The sequence below is a fragment of the Galleria mellonella genome, unplaced genomic scaffold, assembly GCF_026898425.1.
Source record: "Galleria mellonella isolate WM207_F2 unplaced genomic scaffold, CSIRO_AGI_GalMel_v1 utg352, whole genome shotgun sequence".
Taxonomy (NCBI): domain Eukaryota; kingdom Metazoa; phylum Arthropoda; class Insecta; order Lepidoptera; family Pyralidae; genus Galleria; species Galleria mellonella.
Genome location: NW_026442084.1, coordinates 6,313,938 through 6,332,524, shown reverse-complemented (window position 1 = coordinate 6,332,524; position 18,587 = coordinate 6,313,938). Strand labels below are relative to the sequence as shown.

General features: G+C 35.8%; 1 protein-coding gene across 1 annotated transcript in view; it reads left to right on the top strand.

Moving 5' to 3' along the window:
* The first annotated feature begins 639 nt into the window (after positions 1 to 639).
* LOC113513675 (trehalase-like) overlaps positions 640 to 18,587 on the top strand; it is a 105,998-nt gene continuing 88,050 nt past the window's right edge. The window contains exon 1 of the mRNA XM_052897114.1: positions 640 to 838. The gene's annotated coding sequence lies outside the window, so the exon portion shown is untranslated. The remainder of the gene's footprint in view (positions 839 to 18,587) is intronic.

Below are 18,587 nucleotides of genomic sequence, written 5' to 3'. Positions count from 1 at the left end.
CTACGCTCCCCATTACTAACAATCTCTTCCCCCCATTTTAACGGTTACATACTAATGCTTAAGCATGTTATTATTTTTTATTATCAACGCTCAACATTAATCTTAAACATTACACGTATTAACATAGAATAAGGTAAATTGCAACGGATAAAGTGTTTGTTGCATTGTTTAAAGTGTTACCAAATTCGTCATTTTAATATTATTAAAATATTTTGCAAATAAAATTATTTGTGATAGTTATGTCACTAACGCTTACGTAACATATCCATTACTATTGCAATACACATATTTACCCATAATATTAACAACAAGCGTTAAAGAAAAATTTTACTGTATTTAATCAAATTAATTTTTTTTTATATATAATATTTTACCTCTATATGAATAAAAATAATACTTAAAAATCATGTATTTGTTAGGCCAATTTCGAAAATCGTTCAACCGATTGTAATAAAACTTTGTAAATATGTATTCTATGTTCCAATTTAAGTGAATTGATAGTTTCCAGGTTAAAAATATGGTTATTTTATTAAGCATAACACTTAATTTATTAAGCATCTTATTTCGGTGTACATCTCTAAATGTTATAAACAGCTGTTTGTCAAATTGACAATTCGTGTTGTCATTTGTTGTCGCTCAAATCGAATTATACAAAATTTGCTGAATTTTCTTAATTTCTCTACTCCTGGATATAATTAATAGTGCACAAGCAGTGTCAGTGTTTTAATCTGTCATTGAATATCAGCAATGCAGTGATTTTACAGTTCATTAGGTGTTAATAATATTAAATTCGGAATTTAAATTCTGAATTTGTTTTCGGCCAGTCTCATCAATATTTGTAAGTAGATTTAAAAATATTATTTATTTTTTATTATTTACTATAGAGTATCAGCTGTAATTACTGTAATTAGCAGCAATTGCTTGCTGAGTTACGAGTGATTTAGTAAAAAAAAACAACAAATCTTTAACCTTTTGTCCGCTAGGCTTTGTGGCAACGTTGTTAGATTGAGTATTTTATTATATTGCAATCTTGAAAGTTCTAAAAATCTGGGTAGGTTAAAAGATTAATAATTAAGAAGAAAATTATAATTTCTTTCAGTTTGAATTTTCATTTATTGTTTACTAAAATACAATAATTCTTATATATCCTAATATACGAGGTCTGTCCGGAAAGTTCGTATAAAAGTGTTCTGGAATGCGAGAAAGAGGAGTGGGGAGGCCAGGTAAGCGCAGGACCCCTTCCTTATGTCCCTAACAATGCTTCAGTTCTGGTCTGACCGCCGTGCGGTGCGAACTGGCTTGTCACGCCATCTGTGAAGTTACCTCTTAACGAAACCCCGTCGGCATGGAGCCCGCTTCCGTTGAAGAGCAGCGCGTCGTAATCAAGTTTCTCTCGAAACTCGGCAAGAATGGCCGTGAAATTTTTGCCGATCTCAGAACAGTTTATGGGGATGATGCTGTGAAGGAACCAACCGTCCACAAGTGGCTAAAAAGATTCAGAGAGGGCCGAGAAAGCGTTCAAGATGACCCACGTTCAGGACGTCCTTCCACTTCACATTCCGACGAAAACGTGGAAAGAATTCGAACTTGTGTTAATGGGGACCGTCGTTTAACGGTCAGACAGGTGGCTGAAGAGCTTAATTTGGGCAAAAGGGGCGTGGTCCACGAAATTCTAAGAAACGACAAATGAAAAAAACACCTCCTTGTTGTCCGTGAGTTTTTGAGTAAAAATTCCATTACGGTGACCGAACACCCCCCCCTATTCGCCGGATTTGGCCCCGTGTGACTTCTTCTTGTTCCCAAAAACCAAATTGGTACTTCGGGGGCGGCATTTGGGGGACATAAATGAGATAAAAAAAGCTACGGCGGGGCAGCTGAGAAACCTACAACCAGAGGACTTTCAAGGAGCCTTCTCACAGTGGAAACGGCGTTGGCACAAGTGCATTATGTCACAGGGGGAGTACTTTGAAGGGGATAAAATTGATTTACCTGAATAATTGTAAAATAAAATTTTTAAAAAACTTTTATACGTACTTTCCGGACAAACCTCGTACATTATTATTTTTTTTTTTTTAATTTTTTGAATGGGCAATATTAAAACAAAATTTGATCGTTTTTTTGTAAATTTTACTCTTTTCACATGTCTTTGACAGTGCGTGGTCACCATAATTATATATTTTCTTATACAGTTTCAAAATGAAATCCTTAATACTGCTGACATACTGGCAGTCCCATATTTTAGACTCTTTTATGGACATGATTCTAAAAATGAATTTAAAAAATGTATGGATTCTGATAATATTATTTGCGTGACAGAGATTGCAATTAGAGGAAGTATTTTCAAACACTGGGTTCAGAAACTGATCTCTCTTTATTGTCAGGGTGTTAAGGTCATAAATAGGTGTACATCCCCATGAGATGCTATGTTGGTGACTGTGGTAGCTTTCATTTCACTACATAGTTATAGAAGCTGTCAGAAAGTACTCTTAGGGGTACCCCCAGTGGGTATCCCTAAGGGTACTTTCTGGCAGCTTCATATTCATAATATATTGATATTTTTTTATTTGCAAATTTTATTTGGAATTTTGTCCTTGATTTTATAAATAAATAATTTCAAAAGAATACATATTCTTGTGCCAAAATGTTAGCCTTCTTTTAAGGGAGTATTTTCTAGTAAAACTGAATACTCGCTAAAGAAATGTGGGTTGAAAATGTTAGAATAGAATAAGTAGTTTATCTATGTTGTATGCATATATAAATCTGTGGTTAACACTGTGGTTGTTTTATCTGTGCCTCCTGCTCATTCTCTTTGCTATGCATTACTCTTCTGTACTTAAATCTGTATTAATTTTAGAAATTAATCAAAAAGGTGCCACTATTATTTAAAATAGAATATCTTCCAATAAGAAATTTTAATAGAAAGGCATTTAACAGAAATAGACTATGGTAACCGCTTACCATTAGGTGGGTCGTATGCTTGTTTGCCACTTCAGTGGTATAACAAAAAAAAAAAGCAACAAAAACATTTCTGCCTCATATATCAGTCAAAACAATACACTCAGGAGCTGTATACCTGAAAAGGGTTTGTTAGTAATGGCATGTACAGCCTCATTGCTAGCAATATATCCTATCAGGTCGACCTCTATGTGGTTCTCCCTGGAAACCACTAACATACAAAGTTATAATAAATGTATTTAACCTGACTCTAGATATTTCTGAGCTGCTTCTAATATCTCTGGCAGGCTACTACTAAATATATCAATGATGTTTATAATATTATTTAATAACCGAACTGTGTAAACTAAGGTGGTGTGCTGAAGTAGGTTAGTTCTTACTGGCGGGACACCATTTGTAACTGGATGACGGCACACACTAACATAATCATTCACAATGAGCCAACTGAGCTGATTTCATCTTCACCTATCATCTTTCACTTGTGCCCCACCAGCATATATAAATAGTACATGTGGGATTACCATAACATTTTCATGCATAAAAAAAAAGAATTAAACATTTCCATCCTTCAAAATAAAAAAAAGGAAATTAATCACTTAATATACCTACTAACACATTGTACTAAATTAAATATTAAGGTGACTAAAACAAATGGTATATTATTACATTAGATACTAGTGATCAAGCCCCGCTTTGCATGGATAGATGTAATGTAAATAGGACTCCATTTTCCGCATTTAGCCTTTCATTTGGGCCATTGTGGGTATGAGTTATGGCTAGTATAGCCAACCTAGCTCCGCCCAGAAGCGCAGAAGCTTCCTTGGATTTTCACAGGCCTCACGGAGCAACCTCACCTCACGAGGATTTCTAAATGTTGATGGGCCACAGCTTCACATTCCAGGATTACATGAGCAGCCATTACTTCAGCGTCGAAACAGCCTCGACATATAGGGCTGTCTGTGGCTCCTATTGTGTATAAATGTTTGTTTAATGGACAATGGCTCGTTATTGTCCCTATCATGCATGGATAGATATAATTTTCAGAAATAATATACCTATGTTACCAGCTGATAATGTAGCTTTCTTTGGATGAAATAATTTTTAAATCTAATTGTTAGTTTTTGACTATAAAAATAGATAAAGTCTATGATAGTTATACTCTGTGATAGTTTGGTTAAAACAACCTTAAGACTTTCTTTAACAACGCCTGATAAAAAAAAATAGCAATAATTTCTATCTAAACGTTTGAATGATTAACAGGCGCTTATATTTTTAATCGAAACGTGGTTCAAAATTCATGGTTGTAATACACTATGCAAGTAAAATAACAGTAGAATAATAGTGATGGGTTTGACTTTGATAAATGATCTTGATAATTCGGATAAAAATAATAATAATGCAGTCCATTAAAGATGAAATCACATCATTTGGTTCGTTGTGATGAATTCGCAATAATGGTCCCTATTAAGAACCCAGTAGAGATCAATCTGGCAGGATACATTGCAAGCAATGGGGCTTTAGTTCCACTGATAACTAACAATATCTTTTTGGGGGAGGTGAGGAAGGGATTGTTAGTAATACAGGCTACCAGCCCCATTGCTGGCAATACACACTGTCAGGTTTACCTCCACATTGTTCCTCCTGGAAACCATCGTGCTAAATTCCAGATGTATTCATCACGATAGGCTAACTGAGCTGCTTTTTCATTCTTACGTATCATCCTTCACTGGTGCCCCCTTAGTGTATACCTTTAGCGCAAGCGAGGTTACCATTCCATTACCATCCACAAAATATGATTAGTATAGGGTTTAATATCCAGTTTTACTAATTTAATCTACTTTATTTTCTTTAGTCACCTGAATTTACTGGGTACAGAGAAATAACACCTGAGTCCTCAGGAATGGCAACGCATGGTACTGCTCATGTCTATAGGCGACGGTTATCACTTTCCATCAGGTGGACCGTCAGCTTGTTTGCCATTCTAAGTTGTATAAAAAAAAATATTTCCTGAGGTTTAAATGGAATGGAATGGAATGATAAGGACCACAATGTATTCTTAATTCGTCATCACTAACGCAATGCAGGCAATTAATTTATCAGGCAGACAATTTTATCACTGAGATTATGTATATTTATTATATTATTTATCCGACTGCGACTGCGGGAGAGGTATTTATTTTGGCAGTCTTTGTCTGTCTATGTAGGTAGCGTCCCGATCATTGCTTTTAGATGGAGTCTCATCATCATCATATTAGCCTTTAACTGTCCGCTGCTGAAGATAAGCCTCCCCCTATAGGGTTTTACCAATAGTGGGAAACCGCAGTAAGGATTTTGAAATGTTTTAAGAGGGATGCTGCTGCCCATCCCTCGCCCTCCCTTAGTCGCTTTTGTAAGTGTCGTAAGTTTTTAATATTGTAAGTGTCGTAAGTTTTTAATATTGTAAGTGTCGTAAGTTTTTAATATTGTAAGTGTCGTACACTTACAATCTTTGGAATTAACTTCCAGCAGCAGTATTTCCGAACTGATACGACAACATAAACTACAAAAAAAGAGCATATTCCTTTTTAAAAGGCCGGCAGCACACCTGCCATGCCGTTGGTGTTGTGGGTGATCATGGGCGGCGGTAGTCACTTACCATCAGATGCGCCGCATGCTCGTTTTCCCCCTGTATTGTAAAAAAAAAACAACTCACGGGAAAGGAAGGGATGGTCTATTCTATGCGGGGACTACACAGCCTTAGATGAAGTCTCAAGTATCAAGAAACATTAACAATCAAGCGATTATTGACTGACACATTTTTACTGTACAATATAGTCTGACAGTGCAATATTGATTCTTACTAATAACTACATTACGAGTGTCAACCAAGCTGACATACCATTTTATAATTGGTAACCATTGCCTGAACATGAACTACCATAGATTAAGGGTGGCAATATCTATACTGATGTAACTGTAATAGAATTACAATATCTGTATATCGATCCAATAACGGATATGCTAAATATGTATCGATAATCCAATATCTAATATCGAAATAAGCACCCGATCTAAATGAATATAGATTTTTTATACAACTTAGAATGAGCAGTACCATGGACATAACAGAGTGCACTGTTTCGCCCATGATACTCCCCATGCGTTGCCATTCCTGAGGACTCAGGTGTTATTCCTCTGTACCCAGTAAATTCACGCCATATCCCAACCTTCAAACCGAAACACTGCCATGCAAACACAACTGCTTCACGGTTGAAACACGAATGGGACAAAGGTACTCAAGCAATCGACTTTTGTAGAAAGTCTCCCTCTGGTGACCGATCGGTATGGATGATACAAAATAAGGGTGACCTTTTTTCCGTTATCAATACCTAGAGAAATCTAATATATAGATATCGGAGTGGTACAGACAACAGCCATACCTGACTGATATTTTATTATTGGGGGAAAGGGATTGTTAGTAATAATGGGGTCTAATTTCCCCATTACTAGTAATACACCCTATCAGGTCGACTTCCACGCGGTTCCACCTGGAAACTATCGTGTTAATTCTAGTCAAATTCGTCACGATGGGCTAACTGACCTGCTTTCATTGTCACATTTCATCCTTCACTGGTGCCATGTCAGCGTATACCGATAGCGCAGGCGGGAATACCATTTCATTATCATCCATTAAAAAAAACATAAATATTATGGAATACATTGTCACGATTCTCCACATGCATTGTCATACCTGAGAACTAAGGTAATATGCTCTTGTACACTGTATTTTTTTTTAATGGATGATAATGGAATAATAACCCCAGTGAGGGATGATAGGTGCGAATGGAAAGGCAGGTCAGTTAGCCCATCGCCATGAATACACCTGGAATTCAGCACAGTGGTTTTAAAGGGGGGCCAGGTGGAGGTCAACCTGATAGAGTACATTGCTGGTAATGGGACTGATAGTCCGCATTACTAACAATCCTTTCCCCCCTGTACACTGTAATTACAGCGTTGAATTTCACCACCACTCTGTTTGTTTGTAGCAAACACTGATGTCTACATTATTTCATTATATTTTATAATTTTATTTAAACATTTATAATTATAATAATATACAATATGGGGGAAAGGGATTGTTAGTAATTGAGACTGAGAATCCTATTGCTAGCAATATACCCAACCAGGTCGACCTCTTCGCGGTTATCCCTGGAAACTATTATGGTTAATTCTTGATGGATTCATCATGATGGGCTAACTGGCCTGTTTTCATTCTCATCTATCACTCTTCACTGGTGCTCCGCCAGCGTATCCCGTTAGCATATCATACCATTTTCACCCATCAAAAATACAACTGCTTCATGATAGAAACACGGATGGAACAGAGGTACCTATGCAGACATCCTTTGTACAGTCTAATCTCTGCGACGGTCACCACTTTCCATCACGTGATCATCAGGCTTGCCATACCTAATTATCATTTGCAATAGGTATTTATCTAGTAAAAAAACTTTTTTTTGTTATGTGACCTATAACGTAAGTTTATGACATTCAAAAGGTCAGCACAGGTCAGACGATATCACATTTAATGAAATTGGTCTAGTAGTTACGAGTTCAATGGAAAGTGGGACATACGGTTTCAGGTCACATACCTATAATACAAACAGTGTTGCCAGAATCGGTATTTTTACGCACATTTAGGTAAAAAAAAATTATTATCCAAATTTTGGTGAAATAAAATTGTTTGAGATGTATTTGGAGAAAAATTAATGATTGTGTTTCATAAAAAAAAAAAAAAAAACTAACTACAATCTTGGTAAAACCAGTTATTTGAACTTTATAACTAGTATAGAAACTTCTACTATTTCTACTACTATTTTACAAAAGTCGATTGCTTGGGTACCTCTGTCCCATTCCCAAATAAACTGACGCTCAGCTGATGGAAAGTGGTAACCGTCGCCTATAGACATGAGCAGTACCATGGACATAACAGTACACACACATACTGTTTCGCCCATGATATCCCGCATGCGTTGCCATTCCTGAGGACTCAGGTGTTATTCCTCTGTACCCAGTAAATTCACGCCATATCCCACCCTTCAAACCGAAACACAGCCATGCAAACACAACTGCTTCACGGTAGAAACACGAATGGGACAGAGGTACCCAAGCAAACGACTTTTGTACAAAGTCTTTTTCTGGTACTACTAGTGTGTGTGTACTCGAATGTATTACTAAAATAATGACCCATGAGGGGTATCAAGTCATAGTGTATGATATAAAAGAACAATTAAAGATTGAGTCCAGAACAGAAAAACCGACTTCAGTTGTAATACAATCAGTTATTTCGATCTGGAAACTCTGCTGAATCGATTTTGATAAAATGTCTATGGGATCAATCTGTAAGTATATCCTTTCAGATAAAGAAATTTCTAAATCAGTTAACGATTAACGGAGTTATTAGGTAATAAACATAAAAAAAGTATAAACAAACAAGTTGAGAACCTGTAATAATAATAATAAGAATTTGTAATAAGTTTACTATTGTAATCTTTTGGAGGAAACAATAAAGTGTATCTTTCTCTTTCTTTTTGAAGTCAGTTGAAAATGCGAAGCAGTGTTAAATTATTTTCCTTAATTTGCACAACATACACCTTGCATTTACAAAGAAATGACGAATAAACAGTATTTTATTGCGTAAGCCGTGCGTCAGTGCCGCGCCTCTGACTCGACGCGCTCCTATTGGCTCGCACGTGACCTTTATCACGTATGCATTGTGCGCTTGCGCTTACAGTCTGAATAGTTTTGTTAATAAATGTACGTTCTACGCGATCACCTGATCCTCAAGTTACGACACCTTATGTTATTAGACATCGGGCATCGAACATCTGTGGGCACAACCCAAGATTTCCAAGCCAATTTTGAGTGCCTAACATGAAGTGTATTCCGAAATTTTAGGGCCGAACGAAACACTAATTGATGTTAAAATTACATAATACATACTGTTTAAAAATGTTAAAATATCGTTCCTTTGGACTTTTATTGTAGGATTTATGACGAACGAAATGTTAAGCTTTATTTACGGGATCAATTTCGGAATGAACAAAAACACGAAATTAAATCCGGAAATTCGGAATTTAATTTTAAGGTAGACCCCCAGAGAAATCCGTTTCCCAAATTACCTCGATGTCGATTTGATACGATTTGTACATATTGCTTTGTAAATTAAAGAACACGAATGCCTTATCAAGAATGCCTATTTTAAAGTACTCGGGATACATGCCAAAATCTGTTCAAGTATTTAGGAGTAATGGTGTAATAAAGAAACTCACATACATACTCAGGAAACATTACACTTCTTTTTGGGCATTACACGAATGCCGGGCCGGAATAAACCGGCCCGAAACGTTGGGATTACCTTGAATATATGGTCTAGGGTGCGACGACTTGAACGTTGATCACTGAACTGGTGAATTCGAGTATTCTGACACTTCCCTATGGTTGACTGGGAGAGAATGCCTTTAGCATTAAGTCCTCCATGTACACATATATGTACTAATGAATAAAAACTGGTCTACAAACTAAAAGTCACACAGTAAGAAATAAATAGCGCTATGCTCGGTGTCTCTTTGTGGGATAAGATCCGAAATAAAGAGGTCAGTACCAGCTCTTTCCGTTAGACCATATTCAAAGTCGGGCGGTTCGAATTATTGATGATCAGCGCCTTACTGTCCGACTCGATTCACTGAAACTGTGTAGAGATGTTGCATCTCTGTGCATGTTCTACCGAATTTATCATGGGAATTGCTCTGAGGAATTATTCGGATTGTTACCTGTTATATTGTATTATTCACTATATTATATGTAGTACGTATGTTTGCCTCACGTGTGTGGATGCTTGAGATAAATAATCTTCTACTTTATTTTTAATTTATTTATTACAAAAATCCACAGCTCTTCAAAAAACAATTTATATGCTCTCTCTATCTCGTCTCTTATAAATACAGTCAATAACAGATTTTATTTATATAAACGAAAATTATAATTTTAAAGCAAGGTAGGCAAGTTGGAGTGGATGTATGCAAGTCATGTAAGTGTATGTATGAAAGAAACTATATATAACAATAAGTGTTTATAAGGTCAGGTTAATTAATATACAAAATAAATAAAATCCATGTTGCTACAGTTCAGATATATAATAATAATAATATATTTATTTATGTCTCCTCACAAACAACTTAAATTTACACATAGGTATTTAGGGTACAATAAAATTAAAATAATATGGAATTCTGAAAACTCTATGAGGAGCTGGTGTCTGTAATAGGTTAAGACTTGCAGTACAGATCGCCAGGCCCCCAACCGATATGTGTTTAAATAATAATTAAACAAATAAAGATATTGACAGCAATGATTAAGTAATACAATTTCATGGTAACCAATTGTGAAGAGGTATAGATGTATGAGTGGGTAGGGTAGTGTGAATTATAGTGTCGTATAAATGAATGTAAATGTGTAGTGTATCTCTTTGAGCTATTTGTCTGCGGCGAACACTGTCTGTAATTTATATATTGCGATTATTACAGTAAACCTATAAGTGACTTCACTGTTGTTATCTTGTAGTCATTATTTTTATGCGAATAAGGTTTTTTTTTCCTTTTACAAATAAATAAAAATTAGCTGATAATAAATATAAATATTTTACGAGATATACCTATATAATTATTATATATTTTTTATTTTTATGGGTGAAAATGGTATGGTAACCCCGCCTGCGCTAACGGGATACGCTGGCGGAGCACCAGTGAAGGGTAATAGATGAGAATGGAAACAGGCCAGTTAGCCCATCATGATGAATTCATCAGGAATTAACCATGATAGTTTCCAGGGAGAACCGCGTGGAAGTCGACCTGGTTGGGTATATTGCTAGCAATGGGATTCTCAGTCTCCATTACTAACAATCCCTTTCCCCCATATTATATATTATTATAATTATAAATGTTTAAATAAAATTATAAAATATAATGAAATAATGTAGACATCAGTGTTTGCTACAAACAAACAGAGAATAAGATAATTAATGATAATAATATATGATAACAATGATAGAATTGTTTGCTCAATTCGTTAACAGGAAATTCACCATACGAGAATTTGTGATTATTTATATAACCGCGTGGTCCCGGCATAGATTGGGCCACCCGTTTCTTTCTCGTGGGTGTCGTAAGAGGCCACTAAGGGAATTTAAAGGCCGTTAATGTGATGGGATAAAACTAGAAATGTTATTAAAATTTGAAGCGGTAATTATTGGTATATATAATACTAGTTTTTACACGCGTCTTCGTCCGCGTGATCAGGATATGTACTGTAATGATAGTGATTGAGATAAAATGCTTGTCCTTCTCCATTTCACATAGATTTTATACCAAATTACAGTGTTTTTTTTATACAACTTAGAATGACAAACAAGTTGACGGCTCACCTGCTGGAAAGTGGCAACCGTAGGGTATAAATATAAGCAGTACCATGGACATAACAGAGTATACTGTTTCGCCCATGATACCCCCCATGCGTTGCCATTCCCGAGGACTCAGGTGTTATTCCTCTGTACCCTGTAAATTCACTGCCATATCCCACCCTTCAAACTGTTAAGAGATATCAAGCAAACAAAGTGACTTTTACATTTAGTATTTTTTTTATACAGCTACATATATACAGTAAGGACTAGCTTTTTGCCAGCTAATAACACCTAGATTTAAACACCTAGAATAAAACACCTAGATTTTGGAAATAGGAATACCAAAATAAATGACATTGTAGGTTATACGAAGTACATCGGTTCAACTAGTTTGAATAAAAAAGGGTTGGAAATAAATATTGTTTTAGTGGATGATAATGGAATGGTAACCTCGCTTGCGCTAACAGTATACGCTGGCGGAGCACCAGTGAGAGATGATAGATGAAAATGAACAAGCAGGTCAGTTAGCTCATCTTGAGGCAATAAAAATTGTATTACTTCAATTAAATAATGAGTAACCAGTGACCCAACATGTAGTGTCCTCTCTAAACACGTATCGACGTCCCCTCAAAGAGATAACGTCGCAGGTGCTGTAAAAAATGTACATGAAAATTTGTGTGATGCGTCATAGCAAAAATTTCTGACGTCATTCCCGCGCGTCAACCTCAATTCTCCATCGATCATCACACAGACGTAGTATTACACAACCATAGACCATAATATAACATAGATTAGGGATATTTATTTATTTTACACTATTGCACCAAGTAAAAAGAGAAATAACAAATATATTAATGAGAAGTGATACAAAAAGCGGCCTTATCGCTAAGCAATCTCTTCCAGACAACCTTTGGGTAGAGGACATTGAGAAAAAGACAATCGGTAGGTGGCGCACTATTATATAAATATTATCATATACAAACATATATACATAACATACATATACTTAACAGCACACATACAACAGAAAAAATAAAATGATGAAGGAAAACGAAAAGAGAACACAGGAAAATAGCACTAAAGTGAGAGGTAATAGGATTTAACAGAGGTTTTGAAGCTTTTCTGTCTATTCAATTTTAAACATGTTCTATTTACTTGTGGAAACTTCGCTGTTTTTTGTGTTATTTATATGTAAAATACTAAGTGTAATACGAAATTGTTTGTTTCTCAATTAAAATAAAAAAAAAATCACGTCGTAACAGACTGAAAATGTAAGTATAGAGACAGGATTTAAATTAAATCGAACTGACGTGTAATATAAATGCGAAGATGTAATAATTCTAAATTTGTTAGGAAACTGAAATTGACAAAAGAATAAATGTTCACGTATTTTGCATTATTTTTAATTTAAATACGTGGAATTTTTTTTTAATTGGTGAAAATGGAATGGTAAACCCACCTGCGCTATCGATATACGCTGGCGGAGCACCAGTGATAGATGATAGGTGAAGATGAAAGCATAAAGGAATTCATAATTCCCCCCCCCCCCCCCCCTATACGTGGACTTTATGAGCTTTAATACTTGGATTACAAATGATATATTTTTTCATACACAAGATATTTATAATACTGTATTTTAAAAACTAAACTACAATAAAGTTAAACATACAATAGACGAGTGTTAACATGTATTTAACATCTTAGTAAAAAGGATGTCTAACATCTATTTAAGTCTAAACAAAAGAACATCTGTCTTGTTAAAAACAAATAAATGTTTAAGGTAGTAAATTTTGTTACAATAAATCTATAGATTTTGGCATATAAAAATGTAAACAATTACTTATTTAGATTGTTTTTTCTCTTTTCCACTATCAATCTATTGTATGACGTACTCACATACATCATCAATTTCATTATTGTAAACATAAACATCAGCTGAACGCAGTTCATTATAATCATTCATTACATTGACATTGACACCTAATTGTAACTCAAAAACAAAATGGCCGTCATTCGCGTGCATACTACATAAATCAAATTGTTTATTAATATTTAGTGGTTTTGATTTATGGTATTTGAATTGGTATGTTTTTTCCGTCTGGTAACACTTGATATGGGCAAAGGGCTTTATAAATAGACTAGTACGTCCTTATTCTTGTAAGTTGGACCTGCAGTAATTTGTTTACAATGAATTCCCCGTGTATAGTGACGGAGTAAGAATATGACGGATAATAAATTTCAATTTGTATAAAAATAGAACTATTATTTCTTATTGTTAACATAAAAAATAATATAACTAATACATTCAATTTATTTTAAATTAATTTAATTTCGTTTCAAATTCTTTTATCTTGGCTCTGGAAAGCGCTCCCTGATACCATCAATCAAAAAACAAATCTTTCTAATATACCTTCGTGTACAATATAATCTTATATATGTAAGTGTATATGTGTATATATATATATATATATATATATATATATATATATATATATATATATATATATATATATATATATATATATATATATATATGTGTGTGTGTGTGTGTGTGTGTGTGTGTGCGTGCGTGCGTGCGTGCGTGCGTGCGTGCGTGCGTGCGTGCGTGCGTGCGTGCGTGCGTGTGTGTGTGTGTATGTGTATGTATGTATATTAATTATTACTAGTACCGCATTCGAGTATTCTGACACTTCCCTAAGGGAGAGAATGCTTTTAGCATTAAGTCGGCCATGTAAATTTACTACTGTAATCTTTTGGCAAGAACAATAGAGAGTATTTATCTATACAATTATAAAAAAATAAACACACGGCAAGCACAATAGTCGGCCTTATCGCAAAAAGCAATCTTAATATGAAGAGGAGCAATTTAATGTGTTAATTACCAACTCCGTAGTGACAATTGTTTTTTTTAATAGATGATAATGGAATGGTAACCCCGCCTGCGCTAACGGTAAACCTTAGAGGGTGGTCAAATGGCAGGTAAAAAAGGAATTGTCAATAATGAGTTTTAATAGCTCCATCTTAAATCTACTTCCATGCGGTCACCTCTGGAAACCATGGTGGCTAATTCTTGTCGAATTCGTCATGGTGTGCCAACTGACCTGCACGCATCCTCATCTCTAAACTATCACTGGTGCCCCGCCAGTATATCCCGATAGCGCAAGCTGGGTTACTATTCCATTTTCATCAATTAATAAACTTTGCCACATTTTGAGATTTAACACTTGTCATATACATATATTGATGTGGGTACTTTTATACTTTGTTAAATAATAAAGTGTACTAATGTAGGTAGAACATGTTTCAATATTACATAAACTGAGCACCAGTGAAGGGTGATAGATGAGAATGAAAACAGGCCAGTTAGTCCATCGTGACGAATTCATCAGAAATTAACCATGATATTTTCCAGGGGGAACGACGAGGAGGTCGACCTGGTTAGGTATATTGCTAGCAATGGGATTTTTAGTCTCCATTACTAACAATCCCTTTCCCCCCAATATTATATAATTAGAACATATTAACACTCTTAAACATTTTATGTTACACCAGATTTTTTTTATCATCCGCCGAATTTTAGTAGTGCAAATAAAAATAAAAACCGCTTCTGGATGGTGTATCAAGATAAACCAGATTTTGAGCTTAACCTTTAGAAATACAACACGAATACCACATCCATTTTGGATCAGTAGTTTTTGCATGATACTCGAACAAAAATACAGACTGGCAAAAAAATAAAATATTGTTTTAGCTTCTATTTCTCTTATTTTGACCTCTCATATACTTTGTCTTTAAACGTCCTCTATGTACAGACATTGTCTACTTACAACTATTACATGTATGTATGTACATATATTTATCTATCTATCCTATTTAAGAGCAGCGCTCTTGTCCGTGGAGCTCTTGCCACTCACTACGATTTTCAGCGAGTCTCTTCACCTCTTGATACGACACGACACCAACTCCTTCCTTGATCTGCCCGATGTAACTATGCCTCGGTCTCCCTCTTCCCCTCCTTCCTTCTATCTCACCTTCTATTATAATGTTCATAAGTTCGTCGTGTCGTATCAAGTGGGCCAACATTTTTCCCCATCTGTCCTCAATAGTTCTAATAATTTGTCTTTTTTCCTTAACCCTAAGCAGGACTTCCTCATTGCTTATTCGATCCCTCCAGCTTTTTTTTTTACAACACAGGGGGCAAACGAGCATGCGGCTCACTTGATGGTAAGTGACTACCGCCGCCCATGATCACCTACAACACCAGCGGCATTGCAGGTGTGCTGCCGGCCTTTTAAAAAGCCAGCAAATTTTCTCCATCCTTCTCCACATTTCAAATGTATATATATACCTAGTTCAATTATGTTATTAGTCGATATGTCGAGCCATGCAATTAATAAGCCAATTGAGTTAGATTCCAATACATTATGATATGATTTCAAGAAAATATTTACCGTGCCATTTGATAATCAACTCTGCCACTCCTTTAAAGAGTATCAAATTAAATAGAACTAGGTAATATGCATTAATTCATCGGATATATATATATATATATTGATATGTAAATTTACAATTTATATTAACCGCTGGATATGTTGCCATGTCGTTAGTATTTGATGCCTTTCCTTATTGGTGTACCAGTGGGAGACTTTGTACAAAAGTCGATTGCTTGTGTACCTCTGTCCCATTCGTGTTTCAACCGTGAAGCAGTTGTGTTTGCATGGCTGTGTTTCGGTTTGAAGGGTGGGATATGGCGTGAATTTACTGGGTACAGAGGAATAACACCGGATTCCTAAGGAATAGCAACGCATGGGGGTATCATGGGCGAAACAGTATACTCTGTTAAGTCTATGGTACTGCTCATGTCTATAGGCGACGGTTATCACTTTCCATCAGGTGGGCCGTCAGCTTGTTTACCATTCTAAGTTGTATACAAAGAAAATATCTACCCGTCCGAAAAGTACTTACATAATCTATAGAGACAAATACCGTCCGTTTGTCGTACGTATTCGTACTATTTTTTTAATGGATGATAATGGAATAGTAACCCCACTCGCGCTATCGGTATACACCGGCGGGGCACCAGTGAAGGATGATAGGTGAGGATGAAGTAGGTCAGTTAGCCCATCGTAACGAATTCAACAAGAATTGTTTACGATGGTTTCCAGGGGGAACCACGTGGAGGTCGACCTAATAAGGTATATTGCCAGCAATGGGGATGTCAAACTTCATTGCTAACAATCTTTTCCCCCCTACGTACTCGCACTGTCATTGTAATAAACTTGTAGCACATTCCTCAACTTGTTTGCATGTCTCGTCGTATATATAGCAGACGGAAACTGCCGTGTGTGCTCGATCGATCTCAGACATCTGCAGTTAACGACGCGGCTGTTTTTGTACCGGTATGGTCTGTGACAACATGTCATGTCGTATGATATCATGATGTAAGCGTAGCCGCTTTTGTAAATCAAAATTCGTAGCATAGTGTACATTTTTTTTCTAATAGATAGATAGATAGGTACCCTTTATTGTTTCCTCCATAAGATTACAATAGCAAACTTACTATAAATACAAACAATAATAAAAAAAAAATATTACACTAATTGAATAATAAATGCTAAGTTTGTTATTAACTTGTTATTACTGTATGTTTTAGTGTAATAAAGAATATATAAATATATAAGAATATATAATAACCAGAGGGAGACTTTGTACAAAAGTCGATTGCTTGGGTACCTCTGTACCATTCGTGTTTCTACCGTGAAGCAGTTGTGTTTGCATGGCTGTGTTTCGGTTTGAAGGGTGGGATATAGCGTGAATTTACGGGGTACAGAGGAATAACACCTGAGTCCTCAGGAATGGCAACGCATAGGGGGTATCATGGGCGAAACAGTATACTCTGTTATGTCCATGGTATTGCTCATGTCTATAGGCGACGGTTACCACTTTCCATCAGGTGGGCCGTTAGCTTGTTTGCCATTCTAAGTTGTAAATAAATGTAAATCAAGTCTTCAAATGGAGCACCCTCTTTTAAAATAATAATACATAATTACCATAGGCCATTATCATCATTATCATATCAGCCTTTACTTGTCCACTGCTGAACATAAGTCTGCCCCTTGGGGGGTTTTGCCAAAAGTTGTCACGCTTGGCAGGCGGATTGACAACCGCAGTTAGGTAGGGGGGAAAGTGATTGATAGTAATGGGGTCTAATAGCCCTATTACTGGCAATATACTCTCTCAGGTTGACCTCCACGCGGTTCCCCCTAGAAACCATCATGTTTAATTCTTGTCGAATTCATCATGGTGGGCCAACTGACCTGCATTCATTCTCACCATCATCTTCCACTGGTGCCTCGTCGGTGTATACCAATAGCGCGGGCGGGGTTACCAATCCATTTTCACCCATTAAAAAAACCCGCAGTTAGGTTTTGAAGATGTTTTAAGAGTGACACGGCTGTCCATCCCTCGCCCTCCCTTAGTCGGCTCTTACAACACCCACGGGACAGGAAAGGGTGTAGCCTATTCTATGCCGGGATCATACGGAGAATTAAACGAATATTAAAAAAATAAATTAGACGAATTGATTCAGCCATTCTCTTATTTTGAACTTAGCGATTTTTTTATTAAATTGGCGTTTTATATTTAGATAAAATCAGCCGTATTACATTGTATATAATGTTTAGGAATACACAAAATCAATATAAGAGACGGGACCTAGAATGGTGCCTTGAGTGAGACCTGCAATAACCTTTAACAGTAAAGTATTTATAAATCTGGTTACAAAATATGTAAATGGCGAGCACACAGAATATTTTAATCAGATAATTTACATAATAAACTATTTGTTGAAAACTATACGGATTGGCATACATAATGAAGTGACTGTATAAAACGGATAAATTTGTCTATTTCTTACGTAGGTACCATAGTGATAACTAAAAATATTTTTATTATCAATTTATGTAAACATATAAACGCCATGGAAAGGTTAGGGTTTTATTTTTAAATGGTGACATCGGTATACGCTGGCGAAACGTAGTCAAATATGATAGATGAGGATGAAGGATCATTTAATCTTAACCTATGATAATTAATTTCACAAGAATTAAGCATGATGTCTTCCAGAGGGAACCGCGGGGAGATCGATTTGATAGGGGTATGTTGCTAGCATGGGTCTGTTAGATATCTATTACTA